We start from the raw sequence: 21,926 nt of genomic DNA, 5'->3' as shown, positions 1-21,926 counted from the left end.
TTCCAAAAAGTGGAACGCTGTCTTCCGCTCTCCTCTAGCCTCCAGTTGAAATCTGAACAGCACCGAGTAAGCTACAGCTCCCAGCCAGGCTTCTGGTTAGAATGTAAATGTCTAAACTTTGGAGAAGTGACCTGTGTTAAGTGGTTTAATGCAGAGTGTTGCCAGGAGCTCATGAATTGTGTATTACAGCAAGTAGTTTCATGATACTGCAACTGTCTTCCTAATAATACAACCTCAACATATTTATCACCATAACTCAGGCATAAAGAGAGTATAAATATTTTCAAACTAGGAAATGAACTGGTTGCCTATAGGAATCACTCTTGCTTATTTCTTTAACCCTTCATGCTGCAAAGAGCTAGATTTACAGCTACGTTAAAGGATATTGAATGGTAATGATCTGACATAGCATATTTCATTTATAAGGGTGCTAACTAAACACTTTACAAATATTAACCATGGATATGCAGACTATAGAAAGAGTCACTTCATCTGCCGCTGAAAAGTAGCTATCTCTGGGGTGGAGCACAGCAGCTGTCTCACAATATCCAGCAATACTACACTCCAGGCTTAGGACAGGAAGTGAAGAAGAACACTGATTCCAACTGAAGCCCCTTAAAGAATCTTAGGGAAGCTGAATGTCACGTCTCACATTGTACCCAGAGCCCTGGCCTAATTTCAAACACTCCAGTGCTTGCAAAAAGTACCAAGGGATCTTTTTGAATCACCCCAGATGGTAAGGATTTCAGTTTTCCACCCTTTCCGCCAAGCTGTCACCTCCAATGGCAGGCTCAGGAGAGCCTCTGAGTACCACCTAATGAAGCACCACCACAGTTCCTGCATCTCAGTGTATTTTGGAGGTGAATGGAGGCTTCTCCACCAAACTCTGCTTAGCTTGTGATAACTGATGGGATAGAGACAAAGGGGGCACTTGATAGTTTTTAAACTCCACAGCCCATGGCAGATAGGGTTAGTTTCCCTTTTCATAAGGGAGCTGGGCAGATAGCTGGAACAGGAAGAATCAGAAGCTATTGATTTACTAGCTAGAATTTTTGGAGTGTCTTCAGGCTGACGTGATCAGGATATTCATATTCTAGAATGATATAGGCCAGATTTGATGGGCCGTCCATACTAGCCTTCCTGAGACTTGAATGGTCCTACCATATATGTTCCCTAAACTTTTTCTTAACGATTTTCTTTTTCAGCCAATAAAAGTCCACACTCAGTGAAGAAATATAACTTTTTATGGTCACATTATTTTTTTTAAAGATCTTCCAATATTTCAAGAAGCAGCAAACTTTGGGCGGGGGGAAAAGTTTTTGTGGTTCTTTTGCTTTGAAATATGAAGTGACTGCAGACAGGAGAAGGTCAAGGCAGCAGTGGCTGAGACAGCAGGGGAAGAGGAAATGTCAGGGCTGCTTTTTATTGTTTTTATGACACTACTTAGACCCAATAAAATGTGTCAATTTCAGATATAAACAAGTGGAGGTTGGTCCAGAAAAATGTGATGACATTGAAATGTGGCCTGTCTCGCTGTGCTGAATTTCTCTTGCTGATAGGTGCACAGGCCCTCCCCTGGCATAAATCCCCGAGCGCACATTGTGCTAGATGTGGGGAGTTTCATTTATTTATGGAATGCATTGAATGGAAGAATGTTTTCAACCATGAAATCCCTGGGAGATTGTTGTGTGTTGAACTCTGGATCAATGGGACTTCCAGATACCCAGGGCCTGGTTTGAACACCGTGCAGTTGATAACGGAGTTGTGGGTGTTCCTCACTTCTGGCTCTCAGGCTGCCAATGCTGAGCATCCCTCGACGTCTGTTGAAGTCAGTGATCCTTATAGGATCAGGCCCTCACTGTTTATTGCATGTTGAAATACGTTTCCTAAGCAGGGAAGCAAATCACTTCGTACCTCCATTCTAATCCTGCAGCTGGATCTGCCTGGGAGAATTCCTGCATCTGTGCAGAGCCCCTTTGAGTTCAGTGGCAGGGCTTGCCCACACAGTCAGTTGTTTACATATAATTTTGGTGGGGATTCCCCCCCCCCATTTTTGCTTCAGAGGCAAAATTGGTTCAAATAGATTATAATGCCTGCTCCACAGCCAGACTACTGCAATATTGCCGGAGCTGGATGAGACGAGACAGTACCAGTGAGACCCTCTGAAGGTAACAGAAAGATTAAACCTCTTTATCCTGCAGATTTCTTCCCCATCAGCATTTTGATGAACATTTGCACAGAAACCCTTTTCAAGGTAAATGCAGTGATAATGTCTTGAGCCAGCATTAGAATGGAAAGTGCTTCTTGAGATATAACTGTCTCCAATTAAGGTGCAGTGTCGAGGATTCCTAATGCACCGGGCCATGCCACAGCAACCATCCCTGCAAATGGAGACCTCGGAGTTTCAGACCTTAGAGCTCTCCCTCCTCTCTCAGAGTGAGAAAGGCTCATTTAGCCAAAGCTCTGAACTAGGCTGTAATGGAGCCCTCTGTCTGAGAGCACCAGACCCTCTTGCCCATTTCGCTCCTCTAGCCTTTCGAACTTTTCCTAACACATACTTTTTTTTTTACTGCCTGCGCTGTTTATCCATTTGCTGACGCTGCAATCTTCTACCCCACCCCCAGTCTTTTTGCTGCTTCTAAACCATACTGTTTTCCTGGCACTTGGACATCTGCAAGAATAATCAGCCCCCTTGAAGATTGATTTCTAGTGGTATCAGTTCAGCGGTTAAGCAAAGGTGTTCGTCCTATTTTCCTCACCTGTCACGTTGACTTTATAATGAACCAGTTACTCAGACCTGGGAAGCAATGGAAACCTCTTCTGACAGCAGCTGTCAAAGGACTAGGCATGAAGCAGGGGAAAAGGATACCAGGCTGTGAACTCTCAGTGCTTAGATGGACAATGGCAGGGAGTTTAGGCTCAAAATGTGGGTTTTTAGCAGGCTAAAGAGTTTTCATAAATTCTAGCATTAATAGAAATACTGCCATCAAACTGTTTAAATAGAAAAAAAGGATCTGTAACTAGTTTTTGATGGGGTTTAAACATCCCCCATTGGGGATTTTCTGCCCCCATCACAGGGGCATTTGAAACAGGTAATGAAATTGATTAGAAAGGGGGAAATTGACTAGCCCATTTAGATACACCAAGCCAAGTGTCATGCAAAAAAAAGGATAGAAGCCGCAGAAATGATCATTAGATTTTTAAAAATACTTTCAGCTTTACTAATCTCAGGGGTTATTAATTGCACAGGCAAGAATGTTTTATATGTATAGATGTTCCCCCCTCCACTGCCTTGTGTAACCACTATCATGTTGCTCATCCCCAAGGATCTCTAGAGTTGAAGCATGTGCCACAACAGCGTGAGCTAAAGGACCGGGTCACTTCACTGGGTGCCATATCCAACAGACTCATAGCTGCTGTGGATCGGGCACTGAAGAGGCGCTGGTAACATGCACTGAACAATGAGTTACACGTGCACCCATACCTGTGCAGCCAGTTAACATCAGTAACCAAGCCAGGTGCAAGAAAGTGGAACCCGTCCCCCCCAGGATCAGATATTCACTGGTGGAATCACCTGAAGATTTTTTAAGAAAAGATGATGACATCTGATGTGTTAAATCCTAACGTTAAACGGCAGAGACAGCCACAGCATCACTCATGACGATCAGCAACCTCCAGCCGAGATGATGACCAGCATTCAGTGGTACAGCAGCCAGATGATTTTCTTTTGTAATTTTACTGCGGGTCGCAAACAACGGGAAGCACCCTAAGAAGTGCTGAGCGTGTGCATCTCCTGCTGCAGTCAATGAAACTAGGAATGCTTGGGAGGGATCCGACCCTGTGACCTGATGGGCACCTTCCGTTTCCATTAGCTACAGTGGAACGTGAAGGGATTAGGCTCTGCCTGTTAAACATGTCTCAGGTTCTCTCCCAAAAGAAAGAGGCGTTGGGGGGCTTGTCGTTGGCCGAGGTGCCAGGGGAGTTTTGAAAACAGGGAGGGAGTCAGGGCGCTTGTTACTAGTACATTCAAAATAATGTGACAGCTTGGGGATGGGAGGGTGGGAAGTGTCAGGGGGATTTATTGCTAAGGACGTTTGGGAGCTAAGCCTGGGCAGTCAGGTTAAATGCATTAGCTGATGTGCAGTGCAGGATGGTTTCATTGCCTGGGGCCCTCCTCTGGCGGTGCACAGAGGCTGTTAATGAGACACAGTTGGTCCTTTATTTCCTTCTCCTTAAGCTTCAGTGCAGGGGATGTTTTAGGGGCAGGCCCATTGCTCATGGAGGTACAGGGATTCTAGTCTGCATTGCAACCCATAGGCAGAGCATGGGGCAGACTGCTGTAAGCTGGAGTAGCCAGGGGCTACCCTGACTTTTGCCAGGGACCATTTTGGACCCTGGAGCACAGCACTGGATCTCATGTCTCTGGAGGTTGGGAGAGACTTTTAGGGTATGTCGTCACTGCAGAGTTAATTAGAATTAGTGACACTTGCATTACTCCCCTTGAGTTAGCCGGGGTTGAGTGAGAGTGAACACACTAGGAAAGAACACTCGGACTTGTGTCCACATTGGTAGTGCACTCATAGGTGGTGTTACACTTTCCAGGGGCACAGTCCATGAATCTTTGTGCAGCTATCAGCTGAGCTGCTCTATGAATTCTTCCCCAGTGAATTGTGGGAGAACTCGGCTGCCCTTTCTGGTTACACAGGGGAACTGTGGGAAGGCACTGGAGGACGAGCAGCAATCAAGTCAAGCTAGACTGCAGCAGTACTCAGAGAGTGGAAATTCAAGCAGTTGAGAGTTGTGCTAACTTGAGCTTTAGCCTGTATCCCTGAGGGGCCAGCCAACTAGGGTTAAAAGCACCACCACACCCAAGTTAAGGGTTTTTGTGTGTGGACAGGACTCAAGTTGGGGGTAACACTTCAGTTAGAACTCAAGTTAACTTTGCAGTGAAAATAAACCCTTAGAACTGGAAGTTGAGTTGGGGCAGGTAGGTTTGTTCAGTTAGGAGGGGACTGGAGTGTTTCTCACTGGGATGGTTTGATAGGTGGCCTGGTGGTCAGAGTTAAGGTGCTTTTCCTGGTAGGAGGGGCAGGATATGGTAGGTCACTGTGGAGTGAATGAGATTGGGAGTACTTTAGGTCTTTGTGTGATACAGTGCAATACTTTGTCAAGAATCAGGGCCTGCAGCAGAACCAGTCTCTGGGAAACCTAATGAGCACAGCTGGCCTGTAGTGGGCTGCCTGATTGGCTACATTCCCTGACTAGTTGGAAGAGTCAGCAGACCGGCGCCTAAGCCCAGCAGCAGTTCAGCGGCTGCTCAAAACATTTGCCCATGGCTTCAATAGCTCCTGCCTCTCTCTTGTTCCAGCCCTGCTCCTGCCTTGAGCTCAGCTTTACCCCTGCCTTGCCTTACTCCAGATCACTCGGTCTTGACCCTCAGCTCAGATTCCTGACTTTTGACTTCAGCTCTGACCCTTGGATCTGGCAGCTGGCCTCTGACTCCTGCTCTGATTCCTGGCTAGAGACTCCTGCTCTAACCAGCAGGCATGACAGCCCACGTACCAGTCACCGACAACTATGCCCACGTGGATACGCACCTTCCCCTTAATCAAAACAGCGGGGCAATGGAGAGAAATTCTGATTGAGACAAAGACATGGTAAAGGCTGTGATTTTCAAAGGAGCCTGGAGTTCGGTTGCCAAATCCTATCGAAATGTAAGGGGGTTTGAACACCTATGTGCCTTAAGACGTCTTTGAGAATCTCAGCCACAGAGCCTGAAACCTAATGGGGAAAGACAGGAAAGAATGAGAATGGACATCTGTGGCAGGAGAGCATCGGGAAGGAAGGATTCTCCTGCTTCTGCGTCAGGGAAAAGTGCCTGCTACCGCTTTAGTCGGATATGATCAACTCTTGCGGTTTGAGGGGGAGCTGTTCCCGGAGCTGGTGTGTACAGAGAAAAGTGCTTTTAAATACTTTTTAAAGAGCCCTAAAGAGAAATGTGATTTTCTGCAAAACTCCGGAGAATTTTTAAGAGCGGATTTGTTTGGGTAAATTGTGAGCGAGTATCCTCCTGTGAACACCTGGGAACTACTGTTTAATTGGCCTACACCTGGTGTTGATTATGATCCTTTTTTTTTTATTCCCTTCACTGTATCTCATTTTCCTTTGCTCTGCTGCTGTGGCTTCCTTTGCCTGGCTAGCTTTGGCATGCATGGCACAACATTAAAAGAGCTCTGGAAAAGTCATAAAGTGGCATATGCCCGTCTCTGTGCTTCTATGTTAAAATCATAGCCGCAAATTGTTGAGCCTAGTCAGGCTGAAGTTGGCCTGACTATGGGTGAGGAGGAGAGGAAGAACTGGTCACTTGCCTTTGCATGATGTGATTGTATTTGCCCAACCACCATTCCCTTCCATATGCTTCCCTTCACCACAATGTTATGTGTGACAAAATACCCAATATGTTTGTCCTAAGCCATGCTACCACAGGCTTTGCCCCTCACCTCACCTCTCCCATTAGGTCCCTGGCATCCCTCCCCTTCTCCTTTCCCTCCGCCCAAGGGTCCCGCCTCACGTATGCTGGCAGTTGCCCTACAGAGGCTGTAACCATTGTCTACTGGTCCTCAGAAGGGTGGGCTGTTGTCCCACAAATTCTTCTCTCAGAGGTCTAGGAGCTGCCATAGTAGCTAGAAGGGGCAACAGACAGACCATGGGCAGGTGAATGGGTTCAAAGGAACTGCAAGGGGCTTTCCCTGTTCCCCAGAAGCAGTGGGAGCTTTCTAAATTGAGGGCAGAGATCTGTTAGCATTCCTCATCCCTGCTGGTTTTCCTCTCTTCCCTCTGGTGCCCCTTGCTGCTTCTCACCTCCCTTTGTCAAAAAAAATGAGGAATTGGATCTTGACTCTTTCCCCTGGGTAATTTCAGCTTTTGCAAGGCCTCCTGGACTGCCAGTACCCTCCTGGAGTGGGATTTGCACCTGGGCTTGATATTACTCATGAAGGCTGAACCGTGTTAGGGTTACTTGGCTTGTAAACTCATTGGGGCAGGACTGTCTTTCTGTTCTGTGTTTGTACAGCACCTAGCACAACGGGGCCCTGCTCTGTGATTGGGGTCCCAAGGTGCTATCACAATACAAATAAATAATAGTAATAGGTCTGGAGTTTGGTTTGCATACACAGTTTTACTGATTATCGCAAGCTTATCCCTACCTCTTGGTCCTACGAAAATTATTCTGGAGATCTCATGAGGATGTGGTTTCTTGGGCAATTTCTGGTGGGTTTCTCCTTCCCTCTGGGCCAGAAGTAAAATATAAAAACACCTGATTTGCAGTATTTGGGCACTTCCTGTTCTGGTCCTGGCAGAAGCGCAGAAGCAGCACAAATGAAATAACAGGGAGAAAGTTAACCAAACTGTTTTGTGTCTCAGAAATAGCTGGGACCAGGTTGGGGTTGGCTTTTGGGTGAAGGTCAACAAGAATTCATATTATCTTGGCACCACTTTGCTCATTTCTACATGTTACTTGTTTACCCAAATGGGAAGATGTATGGTGGAGGGTAACATAATGAGTGATTAAAGCTAGAAGGTTCCTGAATTATAGTTCTGTCTTAGTCACTAATTCAATATGGGCTAACTCATCTGGCCCCTATGTGCCTCAGCCAACATGGCTGGATTCTGAATCAGACACTGGGCCAAAAATCTGCTCTCAGTTGCGTTAGTGTAACCTTATTGGCTGAAAATATATGAGAGCAGCGTTTCAGAAGTGGCCACTGAAGATGGATGCTCAACTCAAGATGCGTTGCACCCAACTTTTAGAGGTCACGAGTGCCCCTCATTCCCATTGACTTCAATTGGAGGGCGCTCAGCACTTCTGAAAACCAGACCCCGTTAGAAACTCCAAATCAGTGACCGTTTAGACGTTTTGGCCCATCTACGTACTTAGATGGCTCCCATAGGTAAGTCTGCCTATATTCACAGGCAGAAAAAATATTGGCTGTTGTGTGTTTGTAATCATAAGGTAATAAAAAGGACTCACAGTTCCTTCAGAGCCTTTTTTTTTAAATTTCATTTTTATCCAAAGCTGCAGAACTTAAATACATTATTTTAGGATTTGAATGGAAACTTAATAAGCCAGAGAAAATGGGAGGGGGAAGGCCATACAGAGATTGACACAGACGATGAAATTATACACTTGATGTGAAAACATTTGTGTGTCCGTGTCAGTGTCTGAGAGAGAGAGAGAGAAAGAGAGATGCTGAGATAGCGTGTGTGTGCATTTGATATAATGCGGCAGGGTTGCTTAGTCCTTTAGAGACTATTTCCAGTGCAAGGAAATAGGAAATTTTCAAGGAGCGGATAGAGGATGCTATTTCAGGATTAAACTAAAAAAAGTCCATACGGTAAAACTGGCAATGTGACTAAGTACCCGTCTCGTAGGTTGTTTTGTTTCTCAATTCTGAAGGCTTTAATTTCATGTCGCTCCGATCCTTACTAGAAGGATAAAACACCTGGAAGCGTGTATGTGTGCGTGTGTCTCGCTGAGTATTCAGTATTCCCTGTGTTCGTTAACCAACTGAACATTCTAAATTAGGGTCGCGACTGGAACCATGAGAAGTTGGGAAGAAAACCACCTGATGAGCAAAGTGTAGTGTTTATTTTTTTTAAAGCTCCTCAAAGTTTACCTGGCTTGTGAACCAAACAAACCTCATCCATGTAATTGAGATGTTGAAAGGAGACAGAAAGAAAATGCAGGGGAGGAGGAGGAAGAAGGTTGTAGAGGGAAGAAGTACAAGAAGGAGGAGGTAAGAAGAGGAAGAAGGAGAAGGAAAGAAGAGGGAGGAACGGTCTATGAACCTGTGTTGCTGTTGTGTCTGCAGCTTTCATGGTGCTGATAGCATACTCACCGAAGAATAGTGCATTATACTTGTCTAACGGGTCCCTCTGCCCCAGAGAGATTTTGTACCTCTCATTCATTCATTTATACCATTCATGCCTATCTGATGACCCCCCCCCACTGCTACATCTACATGCCGAACTTGCAGACTAGAATTCCAACCCACATGAGGGACACGGCATCCATGAGTGAAATTCACCGTGATGTTAGATAGACATGATAAAATGGCAACAGCCCATGGATTCAATGTGTTGTCTGCCCACCAATGTAATCAGATAAGGCAATGAGCCCAACGACTGACACTGAAGGTAGAACACCACTGTGCCTCTCTCATTGAGCTTTGCTTCACAATCCTGACCCTCCTGACCCAGTGGGAGTAAAACTCCTGATGGTGATGAGTCTGGGCGCTACTACTCTTTCTTGTGATTGTTTTTCATTTTCTTTGCTATATTCATTTTGTTTAAGATGGAGAAGAAGTTTTGTTCCAGTCTAGTAAGTAGCCTAAGGCCACGCGCCGGGGAGAAGAGATTTCACAGAGATAAAAAACACAGCAGAAGAAAATATGTGAAAAATTGCAATGACAAGGTTTCTGCGGGTAGCTTGTGATGTAGAGAAATGAAGTCCCAGGCCAATCTGCCTTGTCAGAAAAAAAAGGGGGGGGGGAGTGTGAGTGTTGGAAATGCTCCGTAAGGCAGGCAAGCAAAGAATGGGGTGAGAACCAGCTCCGGGGGAGCAGTGGCAGCACCAGACTATTCGACAGAAGCAAACCCAAAGATCCAGGTTATCACGCAGTTTTTCTCCACAGAACTCTGCTATGACCTCTCCTCCATCCTCCTCCACACTTCTAACCCAGAGAACCATCCAAATGCCAATCAGAAAGGTGGTTTCCACCTAGCCAGGGAAGTCTGTAAGTGCCAGGCTGTTTAGCTTTGTAGGCCCACCAGGAATAGGGTCCTGCAAAAATGTGTTTTTATAAGCATTTCTGTGAGGGGCTCTTGTTCTTGCCTCTGGACATTGTCTATATACTTTCTCTATGGAGCGTAGTACAATCTAAACAATGCCTTCCCTGTACTCGTGTGTTGTACTGTGTTATAACTCGAGCTCAGAGAACTGTCTTTATATTTGAAATGCTCAGATTCACATATCTCAATGCAGTGCAGCCCTGCTTTGCCAAACTCTAGTTAAATTAAGGTCAGTTAGGTCCCCTAGGATTGCACCAATAAAGCTCCACTCCTACAGAGTACCACTTCTGTGGGAAATACCCAGAAGTTTGGGATGGGGATTGAAACCTCATTTGTGCTGGATCTCTCGTGGCTGTCCCATTTCCATAACCCCTTTGTTCATTGTACATCTTCAATGCAGGGCCTTATCCATACACACATACTAGATGTCTGCAGTCACAGTCCTTTCTCATCTGCATCCCTTCTGGCCAGGAGAATGATACATCCACCCATCACCTACATTTTTAAAGTATTTCTTCCAATTAATTTAGAAAGTACCTCCCCAAAGCTTGGCACGTTATCATCACTCTTGTTTAGTAGTGCTGCCACCTAGGGATCAACTGAGAACAGGGCCCCGTTGTGCTAGGAGCTGTACAAACTCAGAGTAGTAGACAGGGCCTGCCCCAGTCAGCTTACAGCCTAACAAATCACATCCCTTCTTGGGTGTGTACATTTACTGCTGGTGAAAAGTGTGGGGTTCAGAGGCCTAGATCTGTCTATCTACCCACACCGTAGTGAAAGATCCACATTACCCCAGCTGTAATATGCAGCCCTGAACCGGAGATACCCTTTGTAGGTAAGGGTGAAGTTGCAGCTCTTTACTGAGACTATCAGCCAGCAGTTGTAACACTGGCTTGTGAGAGAGGAGCCAACCCATTACACAAGGGCTAACCAACAACCGGCCATCCAATGATAACAGCTTTTGCTTGCTATTGACTGTAGAGAGGCTTTGAACTAGCAACCTGGAAGTTAAAGGGTGCAGAGCCCATTACCAAACAACTGAGCTAACCAGCCCGCATATGCCGGGCCTCCTCCATGGGGAGTTAGGAGCATCCTCTCCATTATGTAGTGTATTTCTTATCCCCACAAGAACTACCCACAAAACCACGCCTTCCTTGGCCATAGGCCTCACACATCTCGGACCCCAAGAACTATTTGCTGAAGTTGTGTGGCTGTGTTTGGCTATTAGAAAGAGGCTGCCATGTTGATGAATTATTTAAGTCCCAGCAGCACCCAATTATGCAAATCCGATTATCTGTTTAGGGAAGCTTTGCTGGAACAGCTTGTAGTTGTAATACTTTATTTCCACTGAAAACAGGGAAATTTAGTTAAAAGAGGTTTCCGAATCCTCAGCGTTAGTCTCCCCGAGCTGAATATGGCTGCATCAGTTCCATGGGAGACTGGAAGGTATGTTGGTATTCTTTAACAATAATACCTTTATCTCCTTTCCTTCACACAGACGCAGAGGCAGCCGCGGGGCGGCCGGTTTGTAAATTGGCAGCGTGGTATATCTGAGCTGATGCAGGTGGAGGTGACAAACGCATCACCTAACAGAGAGGGAGTGAGGCCAACTGCAATTCCGCGGCACAGACAACTTGGTCTTCTATGACTGCAGGATTATGCAACCCTGACAGAGATCCTTTATCGTCACGGGTTCGTTTGAATGGAGCTTAAACGACACTCCGGATCACTTGGAGACTGGGTGAGATGTGGTATTTTTAGTGTGAAATAAATCAGTGAATTAGGAGAGCAAAGAGATGCTTTTATTAAATATCTATCTTTCCCTTCATCTTTCCATGAGTACATTCCAATATCGATCCTGCATATAGATAGAGGGATGTACTCACGGAAAGATTAAAGCCTTGGTGATTCAAAACGCTCAACTTTAAGTGTGTGCTATAAGGCTCTGCAGAATTGAAGCCTATGGATGAGATTTTCCAAAGCATCTAAGGGAGTTAGGCACCCACTGGAAGTCAATGGGAATTAGAGGCCTAATCCAAAGTCCATTGAAATCAAAGGAGAGACTCCCACTGACTTCAGTGGGCTTGGCATCAGGCCCTATGTGCCTAAGTACCAGACTCCTTAGTGGTACTGCATCTAGATGAGACTCTGATAGTCCTGCAGGGTATCTCCTCAGCATGGGTTACTGGGATGCCCTGGGACATGCAGGTGTGGGTGGGTGTCTGAAATCAGGTCTGTGACCACAACATTCTTTTCCAAAAAGAGACGTGGCCCCAGAAATCTTCGTAGCTGTCACCAGCTTTCTGAGCACATTCTCCTGAAAAAAATGTAGGTCGGTGCTGACAACAGGCGGCAATCTCTCTCTCAGCTCCTCTCCCGTGAGCCCCGCACATCTATTTCGTAGGCCCCAGCACTCACATCGAAAGGGATTGCGGTTAGATTAGCTCAGCCGAGAGCTACATTAGGTTAGCTGCCACTCAGGGCCGTCACGGAGCCATAATCACTGTTATTTTGCTAATGTTGGGTACATGGCATACACAGCCCTTTCCATCCATTTCCTCTCTCCGTGCTAGGATCATGATTTTACAACCCCAGCTGGGAGGCGGGGCGGGGACAGAAGAAGGGATTTATTGTTTATGAGCTTCTAACAGCAGACGTTTCAGCCAGAAAAAATGATGAATTAAACATGTCGCAAAGGGACAGAGATAGCAGCAGACACGTGAAATAGGAACCCTGAAATAACTTGGCTTGTTTCAGGAGGCCGAGCACCTAGCCGGGGCCTGCTGTGAGGCAGCACATGGAGAACCCTCCTTGTTCCTTTGTAATTAGAGGCTCAGTCAATGCCTGTGTGCATCCATTCCTCCTGCCTCATGAGAGTCTTGCTTGAACAGAGGGAGGGGCGTTTCGTTCCGAAGGGCAGAGAGAGAAATGTACTTGCTGTGAATGACTCCGTCTTGTCAATTTAATCAAGAACTTGCAGGAACTTCATTTACAATCGTAGTCTCGTCCAGCTGGCAAAGACAAAGGGAAGAAAACAAATACGTCCATCCCAAGCTGACAGTGCAGCCAGCATGTCCTTCTTCCCCTGAAGTCAAAGGGAGATTTTCCATCCATTTCAGTGACTGCAGGAGCTGGGGCTTCTCCTCTCCCCCAGCCCTTAGTATCTCAATCGGTGATAACATTTTCAGTCTCTAGAATCCCCTAGACCTGTTGCTAGATGCTCCAGGATGAAAGCCACTGCTGCTATTTCCTAGCTGTGCTAATCCCTTTCAGAGCTGGTTGAACTGATCATTGTGAATTGAGCTGATCAACTTTTTTCAGATAAAAAGCTGTTTTTTTATGAAAAAAAACCCCCACACATCACCCCAGACTTTTTTCTAAAACGAATTTTTTGAAATGTTTATTCCCCCCCCCCCCCCCCAAAAAAAAAAAAAATTGGAGATATTTTTAAATGGAAAAAATGCTGGACTTTTTTTAAATCAAAAATATTTTCAAAATATTTATTGATTTTTTTTTTGTTTACCCAAAAATGGGTTTTCTATAAATATTCTGCTTAACATATTTCACGGAACATTTTAGAAAAATGGAAAATAGTTCTACGTTGGGCCTTTCAGAATGAAAAAAAAATGGATTATTTTGTGAAAAAACTCGTTTTGCACTTTTTAACCAGCTTTAATTGAAGAACAAATTGTATTGGACAAATTTACACAGGAATATTGCAAGTGCCAGACTGGATCAGACTTAAGGTCCCTGTAGCCTTGTATCCTGTCTATGACCGTGCTTCAGAGGAAGGTGAAAGATCCCTGCAACTGGCAGATGTGGGCCAATCTGCCCTCTATGCTAAATTTCATCTTGATGTTTAATAGAGAGTGGCTTAAGCCCTGTAGCACGAGGTTAAATATCTCTTCCAAATTTTTCTTAGTACTAACGATTATTACTCTGAATATTCTTGTTATCCATATAAACATCCAGTCCCTTTTTAACTCTTGCTAGCTTTTTGGCCTTGATGACTGCCTGTGGGAATGAGTTCCACAGTCTAATTTGCCATCTTTTAATTCTGTTGAATATCACTTTGTTCTGCTCTTCTGAGATGGGGGAACAGAAGCGCTTGATCTACCTTCTTTAGATCATTATTTTCTATAGTTTTCTTCTTTCTAAAGTAAGCAGTCTCAATCTTTCAAGCTCTCTTCATACTGGAATTTTTCCGGGCCCCTACTGATACCATGCTGTGAATCCCCTCTAATTCTGCCATACTTTTTGTGGGATGGGATGACCAGTACTGCGCACAGTATTCCAGATGAGGCTGCACCATTATAATATTTTCCATACTATTCTCCATCCAATTTCTTCTTTATCCTAACATCCTGCCTGGTTTTTTATCTACTGCTGCACATTGAGCAAAAGTCTTCATTGAGTTGACTACACTTTAGTCCTTTCATCTGTGAATAGTTCACAAACAGGCTTTGTATGTTATGAATTTATCTGTTCTCCATAACCACGCCAGCGTTTGTGTGAGCAAATTACAGCTTGCGCTGTGTTCGCTTGAACTATTAGCTATTTGTTATTCTTGGTAGGCAATTGGTTACCCAAGTCACGTGGTGAAGTTTCAGCTTCTTGATTGGATTACTGCAACTTTTCCAAACAGGAGACTAAGAAATGGCAAATAGCGAACAGTAAATGATAAATCAAACATAAAAAACTGTTGTTCATGGGCAGACGCAGCTTGCTTGGATGTGACTTTTACACAAAGAACAGCTATTGCACCAGTCTGCCAAACATGGCTGAACCACAGAACCATACAGAATTCAGATGGATACTCTCAAATACTGCTTTTGCTGCATTACTCCAGCTCTAATCCCTTTTCAAATGTATTTACTTGAGAGCTTCAGGCCACCTCTTCCCTGTGCTTGAGTCAGAATCGCTGTGGAATGAAACTCAACTCTACACATGGGGGGTTGCTGAGGATGGTAAGCCTCAGATTTTAACATTGTGCCTCAGTGATTCAAATTCATGGCTGGTGTTATTGAAGACAACTTTGTTCATTGCCGTTCACAGCCCACAGATGCCAATCCAGGAAGAGATGATGACTCAGTCCTTCACTGTGAGGCGGGTCAGATGAGTACCATAAAGTACCTGGGGGGGGAGGTTTGGCTAATAGATGAAGCAACAAGGACCCCTTTGTTCTGTCTGTACTTAATCCCTATTCATAAGAAATGGGCTATGGAGATCACATCAGTATGGTTGACCAAGATTTTCTCCTCCCATCATTCCCAAGAGTGGCATGGACTGAGCATGACTCTTACGTGACTCGCTCTGGCAATGAGTGAAGCAAAATTAAAGGGCTCCTGAGTGGGTCATATCCTTCTTCTTTGGCTAGGTCAGGGGTAGGCAACCTATGGCACGCATGCCAAAGGTGGCACGCAAGCTGATTTTTCAGTGGCACTCACACTGCCCGGGTTCTGGCCACCGGTCCGGGAGGCTCTGCATTTTAATTTAATTTTAAATGAAACTTCTTAAACATTTTAAACATCTTATTTACTTTACATACCACAATAGTTTAGTTCTATATTATAGACTTATAGAAAGAGACCTTCTAAAAACGTTAAAATGTATGACTGGCCCGCGAAACCTTAAATCAGAGTGAATAAATGAAGACTCGGCACCCCACTTCTGAAAGGTTGCCAACCCCTGGGCTAGGTGCTGGGAGGGTAAGAAAGGAGGGGAAAATAGAAGGAAGAGGGAGGTCAAAATACATGACGCTACAAGATGCTTCACTAATGGACGATTTTAACTAGCAAGATAAATGCCGCCAAACACGAAGCCAACACAGACATCCCTGAAGTTACAATCTGGTGATCCAGAGAACAGAGAATCCAACCAGAAGAAAAGTCCTCCTGGAGCTATGTCTTACAGGGATACAATGGGTGCCAGCGCTCACAAGCTATAAGCATTCACTGTTGTAAGGAATTGGTTCACAGAACGCAGCCGTTATTTTTCTTTTCTCCCTTGCCAGTAAGGAGATTGGTGACGGGCAGGGATGTGTATGATGCTATGGGAGGGGAGTTTTCTAATTTTTGTTATATTTCTGTTGCGGCTGGGTTATTTGAATTGCTTGAAGGTAATTGATGCCTGTGTTTATCTGTGGATGTTCTTTTAAAAGATCATCAAGGGTGCCCAGAGAGAGTTAGGTGAATCCATGAGAGTTGGGTGGATACATTATAGGGAAGCAAAATTCCAAATAAATAAATATTAAAATAGTGTTAGATTTCAATAAAGCAAATACACATGTGGGCATTAAAGGGGGATGGAATTAGGAAATCTAGGGAGCATGCTGCACTGGGAGGCAAATTATACTGATTTGAAGGAACACTGGAGCATCTCTAGAAGACCCCACAATGAAGGGATAGCAGACTGAAATTCTGTGTGTGGAATAAGGAAATGTTATTTACTCCTTCTCATAACACACGAACTAAGGGTCACCAAATGAAATTAATAGGCAGCAGGTTTAAAACAAAAAAAAAAGGTAGCATTTTTTCACATAATGCACAGTCAATCTGTGGAACTCCTTGCCAGAGGATGTTGTGAAGGCCAAGACTATAACAGGGTTCAAAAACGAACTAGATAAATTCATGGAGGATAGGTCCATCAATGGCTATTAGCCAGGATGGGCAGGGATGTTGTCCTAGCCTCTGTTGTGATTACCTGTTCTGTTCATTCCCTCTGGGGCACCTGGCATTGGCCATTGTTGGAAGACAGGATACTGGGCTAGATGGACCTTTGGTCTGACCCAGTATGACCGTTCTTATATTCTTATGTGTGCAAGAAATGTGAGGTGGCCAATGCTGCTTCACTGCTCAGACATTAGAGGGTAAAAGAACAACCCATGTTGGAGACAGAGGTCGGGGAAAACAAACAAAACTAGACAGAGGTGGTTAAGACATGCAGGAAAAAGACAAAGGCAGTAAAACAGCAGCATGAATTAATGATAATCCATGGGGTTAGGGAGAATAAGAGGGTCTTTCAAAATTCAGACTATGTACCTGTCGGGGGTTGGTGGGAGGAGTAACTGAGACAATCCAGGGCCATTAATAAACTAGGAAGGGGATGAAATTAATGATGACTGAGTTATAGATAACATGGCCAAGATATCAAACTCTTCTTTAAAAGCCTGCCCATAACAAGAAAAATAAAATAAAATAGGATGGACCATTAGGACGCAATGAAGACCGTGTCCTTATAGCTGCTGATAAGGGACAGATAAGAGGTTACTTAAAGTGAATACGGTGGAATTCTGTTTGACTGATCCCCCCTTGTATTGATCCTTGAGCTCTCTGGATCAAATCTTACTTCCAAAAGCCAGTTCCCATTTGAGTTGATTTGTTTGCCTCTTGCTTAGTGAGACTTCTGGCCATAAGGATCAGACTGAGAAATTATATCTCTAATTTTCTTTGATGTGTTCAAAGCTAGAGAAGAAACTTGAGCTGTTGAGAGCCAATACATCTCTGTGACAACTTATGGGAGTGCTAGCCGGAGCCAGGTATAATTTCATTTACCTGTGTTGGCATTTAAATACCCAGCAGAACTCACTTAATCCTTCTATGGTGCACATTTGGGTCTCTGATTTCGAAAGCTCACTGTTTCATAGATTTGCATGTGGTGAGCATTTGGTTTTAATGGTCGTTACCCACTGAAGTCAATGAGAGTCTCTCCATTTAATGTAATGGAAGTTTAGACCCAGCTGCCTAAAGGGATAATGATTTAAAAACTGTTTCCACTATGTAAAGAGATCAGCAGGTCTATATGACATGCAGCCCAGCACCTTCATGGAACTGGTTCATGAACTCAGTAAAAACCAGCAGTGATTTCTGAAAACTCATGGAGAGTTGGAGAGAAATAGGAAAAATGATGTCTCTTATTGTCTTCAGCGGAGTCACTCCTGATTTACACCGCAGTAAGTGAGAGCAGAATTAGGTCCCAAATTTGGTACTGCTCTAAAAGAGATCCTGGCAATCACCAGCCAGTAAATCTAACTCCCATTCCTCATAATGGGCAGTATAACAGGGGTCTCTTCCCAACACTGCCTCTGACCTGCCATGTGGGTTGGGGCATGTCACTTAGGGCCAGATGTTTAAAGGTATTTAAGGTGTCTAATGGGAGTTAGGTGCTAGGCGCTTTTGAGAATCCAGTTATGTGCCTATCTAGGTTTCTTTAAAATCTAACCCTCTCTCCTCTCATCCCATCCCCTTTTATCTATTGAGATTGTAAATTCGTCAGGGCACGGAGTGTCTCTTTCAGTGAGTCTGTGCAGCATCTCACACAGATGGCTCCCTTATCTCAGCCGAGGACTCTAGGTGCTACTGTCATACAAATAGCAATAGTAAAATAATAAAGCAAATATTGTAAGATAGTATCTGCAAGCACCCAGGAGATAATGGAACCCATGAGCAATACAGGGCATGAGTTTGCACAGAATGAATCAGGGATAACTACTTTTTTGGGTAGAAATAGAAAATTAATGGGTAAAGGAATATAATTTATCTAGACTTCAGTAAGCCATTTGATATAGTGCCTCACAAGATAGATCTTGAAAACATAATTAATATTGACATGGATGGAAACTGCCAGAAAGCCCAGAAACAACAACGAGTAAAGATAAATGACAGCCCTGTCCACTGTCGAGCCAAAGGGCTCAGTGTCAGGACCAGTTCTATTCCATATCTGCGTTAATGATCTGGAGGAAGGGGTAAATACCGTGTTCATCACGTCTGCAGACAATCCCGTAATGAGAGATCTTGTGAAACACAGAGGACAGAGAAATAATACAAAAGTGCCTAAGGAGATTAGAAATATGGGGCAATAGAAAACAAAATGAGATTCAGCCCAGATATATGTGGCTTGCTTTTCCTCTCACTTACACTGGCATAAATCAGGAGTCACTCTAGTGAAGTTACACAGTGTAAAACTCGTGTAAGGCCCGCAGTCAAGAAAAACACTTAAGCACGTGCTTAACTTTGAGCTCAATGGGACCGTGAATTTATTTAATGTTAAGGACACACTTAAGGTGTTTTACTGGATTGAGTCTAAGTAACGGGAGACTCAGGGACATGCAATACTTCCGGGTGGAAATAATCTGAAATACAAATATTTAATGGAAGGGAGAGAGCTGGAAAGCAGAGATGCAAAAGAGACCCAACAGTGATAGCCGACACAAAAAGTGGATAGAAGTGTGCAAATGTACAGAGGGAAAAAATGGCTATGAGATTTTGGATGAGATTTCCACATAGCACCATTTTCTCTCTCCTCCTGGTTATATTTTACTGTTTCCTTTCCCCTTCTCCGTATCTTTTGCCTTGTTCTCTCTGCTTAGATTCTCTTGAATGTGGCTGATGAAAATGTCCAGCCTCACTCCCTGCTACGATACTCCTGTTTCATGGCAGTGAAATCAGCTCCCAACTGGTGTTTCCAAGGGGAGAATAAGCCCTGTTATTCGTATGTAACATGGGGATTATGTTCCTCTGAAACTGTAGGATGCTACATTATTGTGTATGTCTCACTATTACCTCGATATAATACAGCTGAGAAAGGAGGGACGTTGCCCCATGGCCCTGGGAGGTGAGAGCTCCTTCCTATGGTGAAACCACACCTGGACTATTTTGTGTTATAGTTTTGGCAAGTCAACCTTATGACTCTATGAAATCCAAAAAGAGTTGAAGGCCAGAAAGGACCATCAGTTCATCTAATCTGGCCTCTTGTATATCATGGGCCACTAAACACCACCCTCTGGGGGAAAGTGTGGCCAGCTCTGAGCATGGCGTGATGTCACACTACCCCAGCTGTAGCTCTGGGAGGCACTGTAACTCTCTCCTGCCTCAGTAACAAAATTGTTATTCCCCACCCCTGCACTAGCTCAGTTACTCTGGCTGCTGAACGGTGGGGTGGGGTCAAAGTTCTGCCCATTTCCTGCATCTTCCCCATGCCTAGTGCCCTAACCCCACCTACGGGCTCTCAAAGGTGTGTAAACGCTGGTGAGGAGCTCCTCTTCATTCTGGGCATGCTCAAACCTTAGGTTTGGGAAACCTACCTAAGGGTGTAAAGGAAGGTTCTTACTCCTTCCTAGTCCCCTGGGGTCGTGTCGTCTGAGTCATAATCCAGCTCTAGACAGTTCAGAAAAAATATTATTATTGCACATGGAACATGTCAGTCCATGTCCTGAATGTTGGAACCTACTGACATTATTCATGAAGTCAGGGACAATTCATCATGGACGAGGTTGTCAGAATCTGACCTTCAAGTATTAAGACATTTCCTAAAATTGGTATAAAATATTGAGTTATGTATTAAATAACACTGTCTGTGATTTGTAAGCAACATTTATCTACCTTGTCCCTACCCAGCACATCTGAGAGATATTTCGTAGTCTTATTTATAATGGTGATACTAGAGATACAAACGGCACGAAGAGAAAAGTTGTATAATAGCAATACAAAAAAGACTTCATTATTAATAAAATGCTGTCAGATTAACTAACAGTAAAGCAAAGCCTATCTGGGAAGTACTTGAAAGATAATTCTTCATTCCAAAATGGTATTTTAGAGTTATGCAGTAATAAAAATTGCTTTAAACTTTCCATGAGATTAAAACTGCTGCTAAAAAAATCTCTGCTAAAACCTCAAGTTTAAAGTAAGTACTAAATAATAGACATTAATGTTGAAACCATACTATGGGCATATTATATTTCAAAGAGAGGAACCACTCTACATTTTCAAGAGGCAAATGGCATCTGATATCACACTTCATCTCCTCCATGCAGTTAAACAGCCTCTAGAAATGTGCTGATTTTAAATGCCAGTCAGGGCCTGATTTATAGCTCAGTGAAGTCCCATTCCCTTCAATGGGCTTCAGACCAGGTCCTTCATACCCAGAGCATGCAGTGCATTTACATTTGCCTGGCAACGGGGTCTAGACAAGTGACTATCTTTACAGCTTCAGAGTTATAGAAGTCCAAGCAATTCCAAAGAGCTAATTCAGTTGCAAATGGACTCCTGACCAGGTTTTCCTGACCGGAAGAAGAGCTCTGTATAGCTCAAAAGCTTGTCTCTCTCACCAACAGAAGTTGGTCCAATAAAAGATATGACTTCACCCACTTTGTCTTAGGTTGTCCTCACATCTTTATATTGTACTACATAGGACACCTAAGGATGAAACCAAAAAAAGTCAACAAATCAGAGGGAAGTCAGAGAAAAGAAATGCAAATGGCTTAAGGGACTGATTTATGAAGAAAAACTGAGGCCAAAGCTTATTTTGGATTCCTCGCTGATGTTAAGCTCTCACATAGCAGCGTCCATGAGTAATGCTCTCTACTGTCTCTGGCTAGGAAACTATGTCCCATCCTGGCAGATGAAGACCTGGACTCAGTTGTTCATGCCTTTATCATCTCTTGGCTGGACTATAGCAATGTGATATACCTGGGCATGAAATCGTCAGTGCTTCGGATACTCTAATTAGTACAGAACACTGCAGTGTGTCTCTTTAGTAACAGAAACTACCGTGAGCGTAACACACCTGTCCTCCAATCGCTACATTTGCTTTCCTTCAAATATTGAATCAGCTTCAAGGCCTTGGTCCTGATCTTGAAGGTGCTCAGTAGCCCAGGATATCTAAAAGATCAACTAAAACCCTAGGATTAAGACCATAGTCAACAACTCCTCATCCACGTGAGAGACAGAACTTTCTTGGGGGCCAGTCTGAGACTGTGGACTGAAGCCTCAGCGCCTTCCACCCCAAGGGCAAGGTACATTTCTTTGACTTCTCTTCTCTAACATATATAACATCCAATTTTCTAAGTTGCTTGGTCCTCTGAAGTACTCTGCATGCCTGAAAATCAGTCCATTTTAATTAGTTGCCTGAGTGCCTGTTTAGGTGCACAACTTTAGTCACGTTTCAGAGTAGCAGCCGTGTTAGTCTGTATCCGCAAAAAGAACAGGAGTACTTGTGGCACCTTAGAGACTAACAAATTTATTAGAGCATAAGCTTTCGTGGACTACAGCCCACTTCTTCGGATGCATCCGAAGAAGTGG

The sequence above is a fragment of the Trachemys scripta genome, chromosome 17 (assembly GCF_013100865.1).
Source record: "Trachemys scripta elegans isolate TJP31775 chromosome 17, CAS_Tse_1.0, whole genome shotgun sequence".
Lineage (NCBI taxonomy): Eukaryota > Metazoa > Chordata > Testudines > Emydidae > Trachemys > Trachemys scripta.
This window is presented reverse-complemented; position numbering follows the sequence as displayed.